Source organism: Solea senegalensis, linkage group LG4 (genome assembly GCF_019176455.1).
Source record: "Solea senegalensis isolate Sse05_10M linkage group LG4, IFAPA_SoseM_1, whole genome shotgun sequence".
Classification (NCBI taxonomy): Eukaryota; Metazoa; Chordata; class Actinopteri; order Pleuronectiformes; family Soleidae; genus Solea; species Solea senegalensis.
The window spans coordinates 3,754,437-3,770,790 of NC_058024.1; the positions used below are offsets into that span (position 1 = coordinate 3,754,437).

The window sequence follows — 16,354 nt, forward strand, 5'->3', positions numbered from 1 at the left end:
TGGCATTGTTCGGCTTGATTTCTGTTGTCCACGCGTCTCGTGGCGAGGCGAGTAAGATGCCGACTTGTGGCGTAGTTGGCTGTGAAAATAGGAGCAAGTTCTTCAGAATCCCTACAGGATCTCATCACTTTAAAAAAAAAATAGACATGGTCTGTGGCTCCAAGCATTAAAAAGAGAAGACTGGGTGATGCTACTGCAGTCAAAGACGCTCGCGTTTGTAGCGCTCACTTCATTTCATGTAAATTATCGTTTATCAGCTCTTTCTGTTAGATTACGATGAAAAGCCTGGATTTCACAGAATTATGTGTGTGAATGCAAACATATATATATGAAACCTATGCTGCCTAACGTTATGTTGTGGTCTTGGACGTAGCTAGCTTGTAGTTAGCTGCTGGCCGGCTAGCACATTGACAAGTAAACATGGCGTGTGGCTAAAAACGTTCCTTGTAAGACTTGTTTGTGCGTAGACTTTCTCGTGTGTGCTGGCTAGGTTTATCTATCTATCTATCTATTTATCTAATTTATCTATTTATCTAAGGTAAGAGTGGATATCTGGCCACTTGCTAATATCATCTACGCAATCTTTTATGGAAGCTGGGTCAGGCCATGGGCTAGTACTAATTTATTTAGGTATTGTTAGCGGTCGACAACAAAAAAACATTCAGAATTATTCGTTGGAGAACCATGGACATACATGCTATTCATTTACCTGCTGTGACGTTTTCTGACCCCCTTCTCGCTAGACTTGGAATGTTTATAAACAATGAAAGGGTCTATTGGAGATTGCAGTTGGGCAGAAACCTTGTATCTTCATATTTCAACTTTTTTTCCCAACATATTGCGACATTTTTTTTTCATGAATTACTTCATCATACAAGAGTGTCACACATAAGTTGTGAGCCACTGGCTCTAGGTCGGCTTGGTTGTCGGTGGACCCAGGGGACGGGTTCCCTCTGTCCCGGGCGCGACTGTCCTCAGTGCGCTCCAACCGCGTCGAGTCGCCAGGGCGAGGAGGGGCCCACGTAAATTGGGCGCCAACCTGACACGTCTTGAAACACAGACCATGGAATTGTTTGGTTTTAATTGACAGATTAAACGCACAATAAGCAGAAATGTCATGCATTTTGAACGTCTGACAGACCACACACTAATATTTAGTCTGGTCAACGAAACTCACACACGTCTTGTCATGTTTTCGTCATCAAAGATCTACGTTTATCTCGTCACCGTGTTGTGAAAAAAGGGGCGTCAACGAAATCATTTCGTCATCGTTCAACGTTTCTATTTGTTTACTTTTACATGTTGTTTTTCTGTGTATCAAATATGGGGAAAAAACACCAGTTCAAAATTCACAATCTGAACTCAAATGTTTTCTCAATGTTTTCTAATTTTCTCTGAACCTGTTTGTCCTTTTAGAAGTGTTTCTTGTCTTGTGCTTATTGTTTCAGCTTTACTTAATTACACACAGTGTATTTATTATTTTATTATCATTACTATCTATCTATCTATCTGAGGAAGAGGAGGATGATTTTGTTGGCAATAATGGTGTCACTTCAAGAGCTCAATATTTTCTCAGTTACTTGGTATAAATAGTTTCAGAATCACCGACTTAAACAGTTGAAATCACATTTAAAGGATATCAACACATTTTGTTATCATCAAAATACCAAAAACAAATCTAGATATTATTATTTTTGATAATAATGATTATTTTTGTACGCAGTGTAATAGACTGCACTGTGTGTGGACAGTCAGCCGGCGACATGGAAGCTACTGTATCTTGCACTGTCATGTTTCTACAACAGCACGAATGGACACGTTATATAAACAGGTGAACTAGTGCTTAAATTGTGCAAATGCAGTTCATCCATACATAAAGAAGTGTCGTGAAACAGGGAGGTAGAAAGAAGTGTATTCTTAGTGTGTGGGGGAGAAAAACAGATAACACAATGACATGGTAATAGCAATATTAATTCAATATAATTGTGACCAGTGGTTTACAAAGACAACCTGTTTTTTCCAGAGTTAATCTGTATTTATTGTCACCTATTATCTCTTTAGGGTGTATATTGAAGGTTATTGAACTGCTTGCCTCATAGATGATGAATGGCTCTTCTTTGACAAGAAAGGCAACAGCGACCTCTGCTGGGAAGACATGACAACAGCAGACTGCACATAACAAGAGCCATTAGAAAACATCACATTGTGCCTCTTAGATGGATAATATATAATATATATGTAAGCTTATGATTGTAATTATCAAAGATCAGATTAATGTTGTGTATGAAAGAATTAGAACTAGAAGAACTGAACATTTTTCAAATTGGAATATCATGTATGAATAAAATGAAGTTAACAAAGCATATTAAACATTTATAAAGGTATTCAAAATATTGTATTATAAAAACAAACAACTGTCCAGTAATAAAAATATAACAGGACACAAAATATATGAAATATTGTTTGACCAGAACAGCATGGAGTAGCCCGTACTTTAGTTTAAGGTGTTGCATCACCTTCACTTCTCAAAGGTCAAACTCTCCCTATTGTATTTCCAGATGTAGACCCTACCTGTAACTTACCTGAAACCTGTAACCACTGAATATTCACCCGCATCCTGTGGTATGGTCTATGTGATAAGCAGTTCTACGCCACATACCCACTATATAGACCATTTAGGGATGGCACAAAATCACTTATTTGTGTCCAATACCAATACCGATATCACCAACTTGAGTTCTAAAATCAGTCCCATATCAGCCATTTGAGACCTTTCAAACTAAAAAAAGCAATTTCAGGCTATTTCAGTGACATAATTCTCCAACTTTTAAACAAATATACTTCTCCCACATAGAAGAAATAAACATCCCACCACTCAGATAAAATCCATCCATCCATCCATCCATCCATCTTTTACCGCTTATACGAGGTCAGGTTTTGCAGCTTGAGCAGAGAAGTCCAACCCTGAGTCCACCAAACCAGACCCCCCTCAAGGCCCTGGCTTCATCTAGAAATTCTATCCATAAAGTTATGAACAGAATCTGTGGGCAGCCCTGGAGTCCAACCCTCACCAGAAACTGGTCCAACTTATTGCCACGCTCTGACACCGGTCACACAGGGATGGAACTGCCTTTATCAGGGGGTTCAGACCCACATGCTCCTGGAGGAACACATTTGAACGCTTTCTCCAAGTCCACAAAGCACATGTAGATTGGTTAGTAAATAACTCAAAATCTCACCCAAATAGATTAAAATATTAAGAGAGACAAATTTAAGTATTAAATGAAGATAAGACAGTAAAAACTGAAAAGGACACAATCTAGAATAAGAGAAATAAAATGGAAAGAAAGCTAAGAAAGTCGTTCTGCGCTGCCCTCCACACACTGGCACTGAGCCTACAGTCCTCAAGATGGCGCCCTACCCAGACTTTCACCCATGCCCAGTCATTCAGAGTGTCAGTGCTGTGACTGTGGTTTGTTTGATTCTCCATCTATTATTGACATAAAATAACGGTCACTTCTTAATTGTGTGTACATTTTGTTTTTACACAAACAGCCTTGACATTTATCTGAACTGGTGTGAAAAGTCTGTGCTAATAAGTGATGAATCAGTTAATTATTTATTAAATGCCCCTTTACACAGTGCTTGGTACATACAGTATTCTGCTTTGTTATCAAACTTGTACTTATGCTGTCTGGGCTAATCATCTGTACAACAGTTACAAAAACATTGACAGTGTTCATGAATGTATTGAATTAAATATTAAAGTCCTTTATTGATCCTCTGGCGTTACAGTCGCCAAAGCACAAGATGGAATTGACTTTAATGCCTTTAATGTCAATGTACTTTAAACAATACAGTGAAATTTGGAGCGCTATTGCACTGGTGCAAAGAATAAATACAATAAATGAGTCATAAAAGGACATACACACAAAGAATATAGCAGAGAATATGATATTATTAACAATATAATGATTGTATAACATGATATATCATGTTATACAATTATACATATAACATACAATGAATGTGGTATACTGTACTAGTTTGTTATTATATTATATGGTGTTTATATATATATATATATATATAGTCACCTGAAACTAAGAAAGGAAGTAACTAAATAAAGGAACACACATTAGTTATATTCAAAACAACAACAATAAAGCATAATATAATAGCAGCAAAGCATAGGAGTACGATATTGCACACACACAGGTCTAACTTTTGTGTTTGTGTCAGTTGTCCCACTGCTGGGAATTAAATTATAATTAAATTTCATTAGAAAAAACATTCTGCACTTCTTTAAAATCTTTACTGTGTTACTGAACCGTTTAAAACACACTATAATAGTGTAGTAGTGTAGATTACTCCTCTCTTTAACCATCTCAAAAATGAAAGTCCACAGCTCTTGTTCAGCTATAACTTGTGTTGGAGCTAATACAAGTTAATGGTAAGATGTTGGCTTCTTTTTTTTTTATTGCATTTGCATAGTGTTGAAAAGTTGGGGGATGGAAATGTGTTTTGAACAAAGAGAGACATGCTGTTAGCTGTTTGCAGGTAAACCCATCTGAATGGATTAATGATTATGGGGCTATCCCCTGTCCTTTCAAACTGTTATCTCCTGTCCTTTCAAAGTAAAGCGGGGGAGTGGGGATGGGATAAAATGTCTCACACTTGGTGAGGGGAGGGGGGAGGTCACTTTGCTATGTTTTGTGGGGGAGGGGTTGAAAACAGAGGGCCCCTCATTGGGTCTGCATTGAGTGCCAATGTGGCTCTCTCACGCAGGAAGGCAATCGTACATCAAGCATCAAGAATCCTTGAATATTAGCAAACATTTTTCCATCCATGGTTTGCAGCAATAGTGTTGATAATTATCTATAGTTACTTAGTGTAGCATACTTTAGCACAAAGTCTATGTCAGGCTGCAGGAGATTTATTTTTGTGTCCCCAAACAAATTTGCAGACTTTTACCAACCTTTTAGTTAAGAATTATTCGTAAATAACATGCATATAATGACGCTGTAATTCATTTACCAATCCAAAATAATATGTGTTACAGATACAGATAATTGTTTAAAAGGGGGTCCCCATAAAAAGAGTTTGGGGAAACACTGCTTTAGTTAAAAAATACCATCTTCTGCCAACAACAGTGTGAGTAGATTTTGAGGGTTAGTTATACCAGAAAATCTTGTCTGATGTTTTCCTTCTGTATAAAATCCTTTCTTTTTCATATCATTTTTCATACTTATAGAAAACGAAAAGTATAATCAGACCAGAAAGAGTAAACAGAAACAAACAGACAGCTCCATCCATCCACTGTGGCTGCTCCACACTCACATCTGTAAATATCACACGTGTCATATGCAGACTTTCATAAATATACAATATATATATATTTCTGTGCAGTAACTTTATAACTGGCATATTTGCATTCTATTAAACACAGTAGATCGCAGACGTCGAGCATCGACCAGTTCAAAATACAAACATATGGTTTTCACCAGGGAGAAAGAAGGGGCTTTGATTTAGGAATTGTTTTTCCATATCATATATCATATATTAAATATTATAATAGTATTTCTTCTTTTTTGGTGGCGTTTGAACATATGTAGCGATTTGTAAACAAGATATTGCAATAGGAAGTCAACTGATGATTATTAAAAGTGGTATACAGCATGATTGGACATGAATATGAGGTTTATTCAGGTAACAGTGTAGACCTACATCATGTGATCCCTCCATGTGGCCAGGACACTTGTACTGACCCAAACAATCAATAAAATTTATTTTTACAATGTTTACATGAATTAGAAATGCTATTCAACAGAGGAGTCCTGTAAGACACTGTCAGTGCACTGGTTCATTGTTTTAGCCATTCATTGATCATATTGTTGTGTTACGTGATTAACAGTATTTAGGTCGTTCTTATCTCTTGTGCTTTGTGTGATGTTGCAAATGGGGCTTTGTATGTGACATTATACTGTATGTCACAACATTTTAAACCTCATATTGAAGAGGCCGAGTCATATAACTTGTTTTTATTCTATAAAACAACATTCAAAGTGACTAGCAGATTCTAAACATAGTTGATGATTAACCCAGCAACTGAATATTAATTGATCAAACATTGCAGCATTACCTGTAATATTTGAGGACAATTTTGTAAACAATCAACCTATCAGAGCACAATTGTAACTATGCAGTGTTTTCACTTTATTTGCTTTCTTAAAGCTCCAGTGTGTAAAATTCAGGTGGAATAATTTTCATTTGGCAGAAATTAATTTTAAAGATAAAATAATTATACTTGATTTTCATTTGCCTAGAATGACCCTTTTATATTTATAGGAACTGGCTCAGCTCTACGGTCACTGTCATTTTGGATCACCATATGTTATATACAGTATTTTACAACTAAACATCTTTTTTTTTTTTTCAGTTTTTATGCTAAACTGAAGCCTACATCGATTCTCTAACACACCTGGAAGGGATTGGTGAGGTGAGGGATATTCAGCTGCAAGGTGCACATTTATCAATAAATGTTGCTACATTTCACAACACTGTGCCTTTAAGTGACAATAGCGCACAGATCTAAGCACGCGGTGAAGAACATAATGATGTGATTCATTGTGGATGCGATCAGTCATTTGCATAAAGCTGCTTTTCTCCCAGCAGCCTATAAATACATGTTCAAATCTCTCCTTTAATAATATCAGTGACCGCTGCTTATGTATCACCTACGGGTATTGCTGTACGTGTAGTCCATTTGCAGCACGTCCGCGACAATTTGATGTGGGCCGGCTCAGGATAAGAAACTACATTACCCAGAATCCCCGTGGCTGTGCTACAAGCTGGCTCCCCCCCGCTCTGGGAGTGTTTCCCATTTAAACAAACACCGTTCTGCCGAAGATGGCGGTGAGTTTGTAGAGGCGTCAAAGAAACTGCTCTGCTCAATGAAACCGTCGAAGCCGGTGAGTTTTCTTTGAACGGGTTTGCGATGAGGTTTCAAAGCGAGTTTTAAAAGACTGGTGCTGTTTTGTGCTGGAACTGGCAAATCGGTCTCAGTCGCAGTTGCTGCTGCTGCTGCTGCTCCGCTTCCGAGCAGCCTGTGGTTTTTTAAGCTACCGTGATACGACGAGCCACCTTACTACGTTCACATTCGTCCAGGAATATGGGTTGTTGTATTTAAATCTCGCTAACAACACTTACGGTAATAATTAACGTATAACTCGGGTCAACAGCGTGTTCTTCTTCAAAGGTTGCCGTTCATTTATGTCAATTTTTCCACTAGCTCCAAAGTTTACGAGACGCTCAGGGGCTCTTTGACTCGCTGAGGTGCAATGGTGTGCTCGTGAGTGAACACGATTAAGTTTGAAAACACTAGTGTGAAGTTGTTTTAGTCGTTACTCGTGTGTGTGTGTGTGTGTTCACTTTCCACACAAGCAGAAGCTCCAGCACACTAGGCTACGTTGTGTTCTATTAAAGCAGACGGTGGGAGCTGCTTCGGTTTCGATCGAGCTGTGCTGTGGGAGTCGTTCACTGCAGCAGTGTAAGTTTCTGGAAAATCAAAATACAACAGGTCAAAGCTCGTTTCTTAGCTGCCACAGTGAAGGTAGTTCCACTTGGTGTACACTGAGGGCCAGGGCACGAAAACACTGTCCAGGGACCTACACTTAACTTTTGTTTTGTATTATGGAGGACCACAAGAGACAGACACAGGAAAAACACACTTAGGGGCTGCCACTAACAACGCTTTTCATTATTTTGTCAACTATTTTCTCATTTAACCAATAGGGCCAATAAAATAACAGACAACCTTGACCATTGTTTTCAAAACTGTGAAACGTTGATGTTCTCAAATGGCTTTTGTTGTCCACAAACCAGTATTGTTCAGTGAGAAGAGAACTGGATTTAATTACTTAAAAAAATCTGATTAATCGACTATCAAAAAAGTTGATGGGTTCATTTAATAATCGATTGATAATCCCTAAACACTTTTAATTATGTATAACTAAATATTCCTTCACTGAATGTCTTCATATTTTTGATTTATTCAGTGGTCGGGTGAGTTGTCTCTTAACTGGGAGTTTGTGGGTGATATTCCCAGCTGATGGGTCCTTGGGCAAGACACTTTAACCCCTCATTGCCCCTGGCTGCTGTGTCGGCAGCATGTAAATGGGTATGAAAGCTGTATGATAGAAAAGGCACTCTATGAATGGGTGAATGGCAAAACTTTGAGTGGTCATCAAAACTAGTAAAACACCATATAAATACAGACCATTTTAGAGAGGAATATTAGTGGACATTATTAGAATCCTATTAAAAAGATATTTACAAATATAACATGCAGCAATTGATGGGTACAACTGATAGATTTCTCATGAAATTGCACTTCTGTGTGTTGTTGTTTTTTTTTCTTTAGACACTCTCATGGCCCCCTCTCAGCTCAGGCCCTAGGCTGTTGCCCCTGCACATTTTGCTGAATTGTTTTCTGTAGTTGAAATTCAACAGACAAAATGGACCAGCGCGTAACACATGGCAACAAAGTGAATTCATAGAATAGAAAATATGTGGAATCAGGAAAGGTTCTCAGAAAACATGTTATTTCTCAGTGGCTACTACCTCCTGTTTACAAGTGCACCGCTGACACGGTGCTGACGATGGAGAGAGCAGTGACGAGCTCAGTGTGTGGAAAATCCACAGCATCTGTTATTTATTTGCACAGCTGTAGTGAGATTACGTAGTCATGACTGTAATGGTTGATATAATGGCCCATCGTGCAATGATGGATGTTGGTCTTTCACTGCTGATAAATCATATTTAGCCGATTGTATGTGTGTGTGTGTGTGTGAGAGAGACCACTGGCTGAGTTCAGGTAGAGTCCAGCTCTGTATTGGTGTTAACTGAATGCTCAGAATTCAATGAGCTAAAAGCACATTCTTGGACAGTGTGCAGGATGATGAGTGGAGGTACATTAGTCAGTCTTCTACATGGTTGGTGGTTGGGTCATCTCTGCTAATAATTCCAGGCATTTACAACTCGGTGTTCATTTTCATGTAGGGCACTCATTAAAGTGATTTCCGTCAGTGTTGACTTTGCAGTGAGCGGCTGTATGTTATCGGGTGACAATAGTGCAGCGGTAGAGCAAGTTGTCTTTCAAAGTTGTGGGTTCGATTTCCGGCTGTGCTAGTCGACAAGCCGATATGTCCTTGTAAGATGCTTAATCCCAAATTGCTCCTGACAGCAGCGTGTGAATGGGTATGAAAGATGTGTGATATAAGATGCACATGGATGTTCTGTATGAATGTGAGTGAGTGGGTCAATGGCAAAATCTGTAGTTTAAACTCGGAAAGCGATATATATAAATACAGACCAATTTATCCACACGGAAACAACATTTTGGGAGCATGGAAAACATGTCCCAGAGTGGTAAAATCTTAAAACACCACCAGTGCGGATTTGTGTAGACAACCAGTGCACTAATTTAGAAAACCATGATGTTGATTGGCGATAGTTTAGTGTGTTCCCTTTACTGCTGTATGACATGCTCATGGGGGATACAAGGAAAACAAAGTTTAGCCACTTTACAAAAAGCTCACTTAATAAAATCTATGCCCACCTAATAATATTTCAGCAACATCATCTAAACCTACAGAGATGTGCTCTGTTTAAAATCTTTCAGTATGTTTACATGCTCAATTCAATCGAGCTAAGGCCATAGTCCGACTAACGCAGGCAATTGGACAACTTGCAGGGTCCGAGTATACATGCGGATTGCGGAGCAAAAAATCTATTTATTGTCCGTTTGACTTCCGTAGGTTGTGCTGCATCTCTCTACAAGTGTTTCAACCTCAGTCCAATTAAGCATAAACATGCAGGAGTAATCGGCTACGAATGGCATTATCCAGGTATGTTAGTCCGACTAAGGCGAGCTCGATATTAGGCGGACTAACATTTTAACGTGCCGCTGCATTGTGACCAGATTGAACAGAAGTGTACATATGTCTCCCCTCCACCCACAACAACTGAGCGACGCAGAGGTACTTGGTGGCTCTGAGCACAGCTAATGTGACAAATGTGACGAAACTGCACATTCTTGTCTGTTTTTGTTGGTTTTCCACTTGTCAAAGAGGAGTCCATTCAATAGTGCGATGAATGTTGTTGTTGATATGGCAGCGCACAGAGGGGGAGGTGACATAAGGGGGCGGATAGCGATCAGATTTATATGTGGACATTGGAGACGGATGTTAATACCAGGTCTAAATACATGTGGTGAAGTGCTATCCGATTGCCACCTGATCACAGAAAATGCATTTTAATGCCAGGTGTAAATAGGGGCCTATGTGTCTGAAACTGATTTTTGTAAGCTCAGGGAACACAGCACAGTCAATACTGACTGTACAATACCTCGTACAAACGCTGACTGAAAAATGTAACTATACTTTTAAATGGTTTGTGATGTCTCAGCAATGTAGGTGTTAAATTAGTGTGCAGCTGGGACATGAACCAGAGAGAATAGTGCTTCATTCAACAGATGAGCTAACTTGTCTTTATTTTGAGTCTGATGGAATGTCATTACTCAATCCCGTGTATGTGGTATTTTTGTAAGTGGCAGAATGGCCACTGTGGGAACCTGTCCAATGAACTGCTTCTGCTCATATTCTTGGCAAATGGAGCCCCCCTGTCCCCCATTCTCTGTCCCTTTATCTCCCATTTTCTTTCTCCCTCACACACAGGGTGTCAGGCGGTGTTAACAATGAATCAATCTTTGGGGGGATTCTTTGACTGCAGATGGAGTGAAGAAGCATGGGATGCGTGGCTTTTGCTTTTTTGTCTGCTACTGCTGTGCTCTCAATAATTCATTAACTTATCACTTTTTCTCATGGGGCAGATATTTTTGGTTGATAATCAAATGAGCACACATTCAGTAAGCAGATATTTTGTTAATACTTGCATCATGTGAACTTTGTAATGCTACAGAAGTGCCGAATACATGCAAGTTTCAAAATGGCTTGAGTAATTATGGTATATAAATTATACTGTGACTTAGGGCTGCACGATGTATTACTTGAGCATTGTCATCACGATGTGTGCATGTGCAATCGCAGGACGTGCAATGTGCTCAACTTTTGTTTTGCTTCAGAAAAGCATCTGAACTGGCTCCCTACTCTGCTCTGCTCTCCTTTTTCTCACTCACTCTCTGAGCAGTCAGCTCGCAGGCAGCCCCTCCCCCTATACACATGCGGTTCCTCACACACCACACCGAAGATGAGCGATAAACAAGAGGGAGAGACTGAGGCCACATCCAGACGGCAACGGCACAAAATCCTTTTCTTTGCCCTTTTCAAAAAGGTCTGCAGATATCTCCGTCGGCTGTAGTACATATGCCAGGACTGGAAGTTGTGCTGTAACACTCCACTGAAAACTGAGAAGAAGAAGACGTAATAAGAGACACAATGTGACAAAATGTGTTTGGTTTTTTTTTAAACAAAGCAACTAGCAACAAATCTACTGACTTTCTGTCTTAAATCTAAGTACTTTACGAGAAGGAAATGCACAATTGTGCCGCACGAGTGAGCTCCATCTAACTATATTTACTGCGGGCGGAGAGTCGGACACACAGAAGCGCATGAACAGAGTCACGGACGAGCTGTGGACGTGCAGAGCAGCAGACTGTGGAACAATCACTTATCTGTATTGTTTATTCAAGTAAAAATAGTGTTTTCTCCTTTCTTTATGTTACAATCAACCCTTTGTAATCAGCAATCTTGTTCTTTCACAGATGAGCCCCTTTTATTTTAGGGTATGACATGTTGGATCATTGACTGTGGTGAATCAGCCTAATTCTTTCCAAGTAGATCTACCCAGTGAGTATTTATGCTATTATTCAGACCGAAAGGAACAAATTGATAGTTTGACACTTAGTGTGACAGAGCTGCATTTGATTGCTGTCTACAGTCTCTTTGTCAAGCTGCATTTTTACATCACTGGTGTCTGAATAGATGGCATTCTTCAGGGTTTCGTCAGGCTGTGTACCTTAAGTTAGACTAAGAGGCGGAGATAATTAGTTTAGTTTCAAGTTTCTTCCCATTTGTATTGAGTAATTAGTTAAGAGTAATAGCCTCGTGGATGAGTAGTAGTTTTCAGAGCAACTCTGGCACGAAGGGCTGAAATGACAGACTCATAGTTTCACCTAAAGCTGAATTCATTTTTTTTTTTAGCCCAAATCATGGCTAATCACTTCTAATTGGCAGTGTTTGAAAGTGTGAACTATTAAAACACTATAGCCCCTTTTCCACCAACATATACAGGAACCAGGAAAAATAAAAATGCAACAACACTGCTACTGGAAATAGAAAAAGGAGCAATCACCTCTTAGATGTCTTATAAATATAAAAAAGGAGCATACATGGTAACTATGGTGTACAAGATTTATGTGCTAGTTCGACTTCATACAATTGGGATTTCTCTTTAACTTCCACCTCTGGGTCTTCCCTAGTTACGATGATATAAATGGAAGTTGTTGCACTTTAGCTTGTCCATTGAGTCTGCTGTAAAAATATAGTGACACAAGATGGCAGCCTGTGTAAAGCAAGGCCCTTGCCTGAAGTCTTTTTTTCATTTTAAAGAAGTTGTACACGTATAGTGGGTAGTGTACTCAATATCTGCTGATAAAAATAGAATAGAACTTTATTGTCCAGCTAGAACATGACAACGGCAGGCGTGTATGGGGCAGAATTTACGCGTTTTTAAAACAAAAAATTGAGTAGTGTGGATGTAGTCTTAGACTTGACTGGAGTTGTCATTGGAGGCTGTTTTACAACCCGGTTTAAGACCACAGGAGTTTCCAGTGGTCAGCCTCCAGCTGTGTAAAACATTCCGTTTAGTCCTCGCATCTCAAGGTCACTGATAGAATCACAGTGATCCTCTTTATTTGTTTAGATGCGTGTCTCACACACTGTTGTTGGTGTGGTAGATCTCAGCTTGATATTTTCTGCTGCCCGTTTGTATCAAGCTAAATATAGAAATGTTGTCTTTGAAGTGCTTCACTGTTTACTGCTATTTCGTTTAAAACAAGTGGAAGTCAGATGAACTGTTGAAGCTAGATTTTTATTCAGAGGAAGCCACAGTCTTTGTATTTGAAGTCACTTCTCATTAATTCCCTCAGTCCCCTCATCTTCAACTCTGAGATAATACCCAAGTGTTACGCTAGTTGGGCCATATGTGAGCCATGCACACTTCTAAAAGGCAAACAGGCAGCCTGAAGCAATCATTGCACCCAGTTCCATTTTATAACCAGCAAGGATTTGGAACATTTCCCTCTCTGTAGTCCTCACTCATTGGATGAAGGCAAAGTTTTATTAGGGAAGGGGGTGCCAAGAGCTTTGTCCCCCCTCCCCACTTTGCCCTTCCTCTTTAACTTCAACTCCCCCTTTAACTTTCGCTCCCCCAGCTCAAGAATGCTTGTAAAACGGGTTCACCTGAACAAGCCAGTGGGAGGGTAGCTCCCTGGCCTAGTTTTGTTTTCGTTGTAAAATGTTAGCAAGTCCATGTTTGTGTTTTGTTTAGGGCCCCCTTTATAAAAGAAAAGAAAAGAAAAAAAGAGTGCTTTTGGAGGAGAGACAGCAAGAGTGAAAAAAAGTTTGGTTTGTGAGATAACTGCTACCAGATGCTGTCTCTCTCTGCTGTCTGTTATTTGGTGAACAGAGACGCAAAAGCTGGTGAAGAAGGGAAGAGAGACACAGCGGCATCAGTTCTCAGCTCTCTGCTGCATAGAAAACCATTTTCTCCCTACTTTTTCTTGTTACTTACATTCTCTAAGAACTGAAAAAAGTAGTACCGTCCTTTGTTTACATTGTTTTCCCCTCTCTGTCTGTTCATCTTCAACACAGAACAGTTTGATGCTGGATTCCAATGCAGTTGGGTGTAGTTTCTGGGTCTGTGTAGACTGATGGGCAGCTGTGGCTGGCACAGCACTGCAGCAAACTGTAAGGGGATATGAGACCATACATTTCACCTGGTTACAGCAAGTGTGCTGACATTTGCTCACAGCACTGTACTACACACAATTTGGATTTTCCACAACTGGGGTTTCTACTTTATTGCAGCCTTGAGTTCAAAGAAAAGTCAAGTAAAACTACCACGTCATCATTAAAGGCGCCAGACTTACTACAGCATGTCAACACAGGCAAGGCATGTGTCAGATAATTTATAATCCCATTTTTCTCCATAACACTTATGTCTTAATTGGACTGGACACCCCCCATAAAGTGGAAAATGTTCCTTTCACCATTAATGCTCTTCACTGCCTGGTGATGTCACCCCTGTTGATGTGGCTTGTCGTTAAGGAAACACTTTAATCAAGAAGTTGCTGCTCTGGAGCTTACTGTTCTTCCCAGAATAGCCAAGGTAACACTTGCCTCCTGACAATGCCACATCAGACAAAGCTTTAAGGCCAAAAACTAAGTTCATATAGCAGACATTCACAAATGAATGCTTCACTCCACTGGCTGCCCATACATTTTTGGATTCATTTGAAAATTCTTTTGTTTGTTTTTAAATCCCTTAATGGCCTTTCCCCACCCTACCTCTCTGAGCTACTACACCCTCACGCACCTTCCCGCTCACGCAGGTCAGCCGGTCAGCTGCTCCCGTGCCAGAAACTAAACTCAAGCTCAGAGGGGACCGTGCATTTGCTGTTGTGGCCCTGAAACAGTGGAATGATCTGCCGCTGCACATCCCTGCCTGTTTTTAAAACTCTTCTTAAAACACCTGTTTTCATTGGCCTTTGACATTGTTTTATATATTCTTCTGTACAGCACTTTGGTTCACCGTGGTTGTTTTTAAAGTGATTCAGGATTGGATTGGATTGGAACACTAGCTATGTTATCCATTTCCTTTGTGTACAAATTCCTATTTACTTCTATATACTTCTGATTTTCTATATACTTTCTATATATATATATATACTTTTTTCTATATACTTCTGATTTGATGACTTGTTGAACACATCTCTAAACGCCTCAAATTAGTTTTCATGTGCAGCAGTATGGATCTGAGGGAACACTGGCCCTAAATGTTTGCTTTACTCCATCAAAACTATGAAGGTTTGTGTTGTATGTGTTGGTCTGATCAGTCTCTGTGTTGTCCTCCTCCTTCTCGCTGACTAAGCATTGCAGGCTTAATAACTGAGCAGATGGGAAGTAAATGTGCTGTGGTTATGTTTGTGTCCAGTCAGACTTTGATTTGGCTCAACCCGATTCTCTGGTTTTGCGATCCAATCTTAGCAGAGCTCCTTGTTTCTTTTTGCTCCGTTTGACCTCTCTGTCTATCTTTCAGCACTTGCTCCTCATGACCTCTATATCCAGGCTGTCTTCATAAGTCATTAAAACACAGTTCAGATGGTGGTAACCTGGAAATGAGTGGCATGTGGCAGACAAAGCAGGATATGAATACCTTTTTCTAAATGTTTAGAAGATGTTAGAAGAAGCCGCAAAGAACCCACCTGAACATGACGAGAACTCCAATAATAATATACTATATAATATAATATACAAATACGTTTTTTTTAAAGCAACTTGAGCTAAGCATGTATTGGACTGTAAGCTAATTATCTGGTTCTCAGCGTTAACATGTAAACACAAGATCTATTTTATTTTATGTGTTTTTTCCTTGTGTGCTTATTACCCTGGGAGATGAAAGATAACACTTATTGATGGTATCATAGTGAGAATTTTAAAATCCCAGGCGCGCTTCTGCTCTCTGTGGCCCCTTACCTTTTTTTTTTTTTACCTATAGTTTCTGTCAACACATGAAAGAAAAAGGGGTAGTCAGGGGAAAAATGAGAGACGGGAGGTAGTGCAGTTGTGAACCTGGCATCAGACCATCTTTTGAGTAGAATTCTTTGTGGGGGTCAGAGTTCAGGCACTGCAGTATGGGACCGTGATTGGCTGAGGAAAGGTGAAATGAAAACCACAGTAAACTTTTGACCCCAGCGCAGGAGCTCTGCAGGAACGCCCAGCCCCAGCTCTGGTGTGGTGGAACAGAGCCCGCTCTCTTCCTGTGTTTACTCCAACCAATCCAACAGAAATGGTGGGAGAGGAGGGGTGGGGTGAGCACAGAGAGGGAGGAGAGAAAGGCACAAGAGCGAGAGGGAGGAAGGGAATAGACAAGATTGTCATAGCTGCGCTGCAGCCTGAAAATGAATATCAGCCTTTTTAAGTGGCTCACTTGAAATGTGAGTGTTTACACGAAAATCACAGTCGTGCAGTCATTTAAAAATATTGGCAAGAGTAATTACAGTATATTCACACACACACTTATCTGTGGCTTCATTAGATTTGTCTTCTAATGT

At 39.8% G+C, this 16,354-nt stretch overlaps 1 protein-coding gene across 3 annotated transcripts in view; it reads left to right on the forward strand.

Moving 5' to 3' along the window:
• Nucleotides 1–6,878: 6,878 nt before the first annotated feature.
• Nucleotides 6,879–16,354, forward strand: part of LOC122767982 (nuclear receptor coactivator 3-like) — a 38,800-nt gene continuing 29,324 nt past the window's right edge. For all 3 annotated transcript variants that reach the window (XM_044023576.1, XM_044023578.1, XM_044023577.1), the window contains exon 1: nt 6,879–6,971. The gene's annotated coding sequence lies outside the window, so the exon portion shown is untranslated. The remainder of the gene's footprint in view (nt 6,972–16,354) is intronic.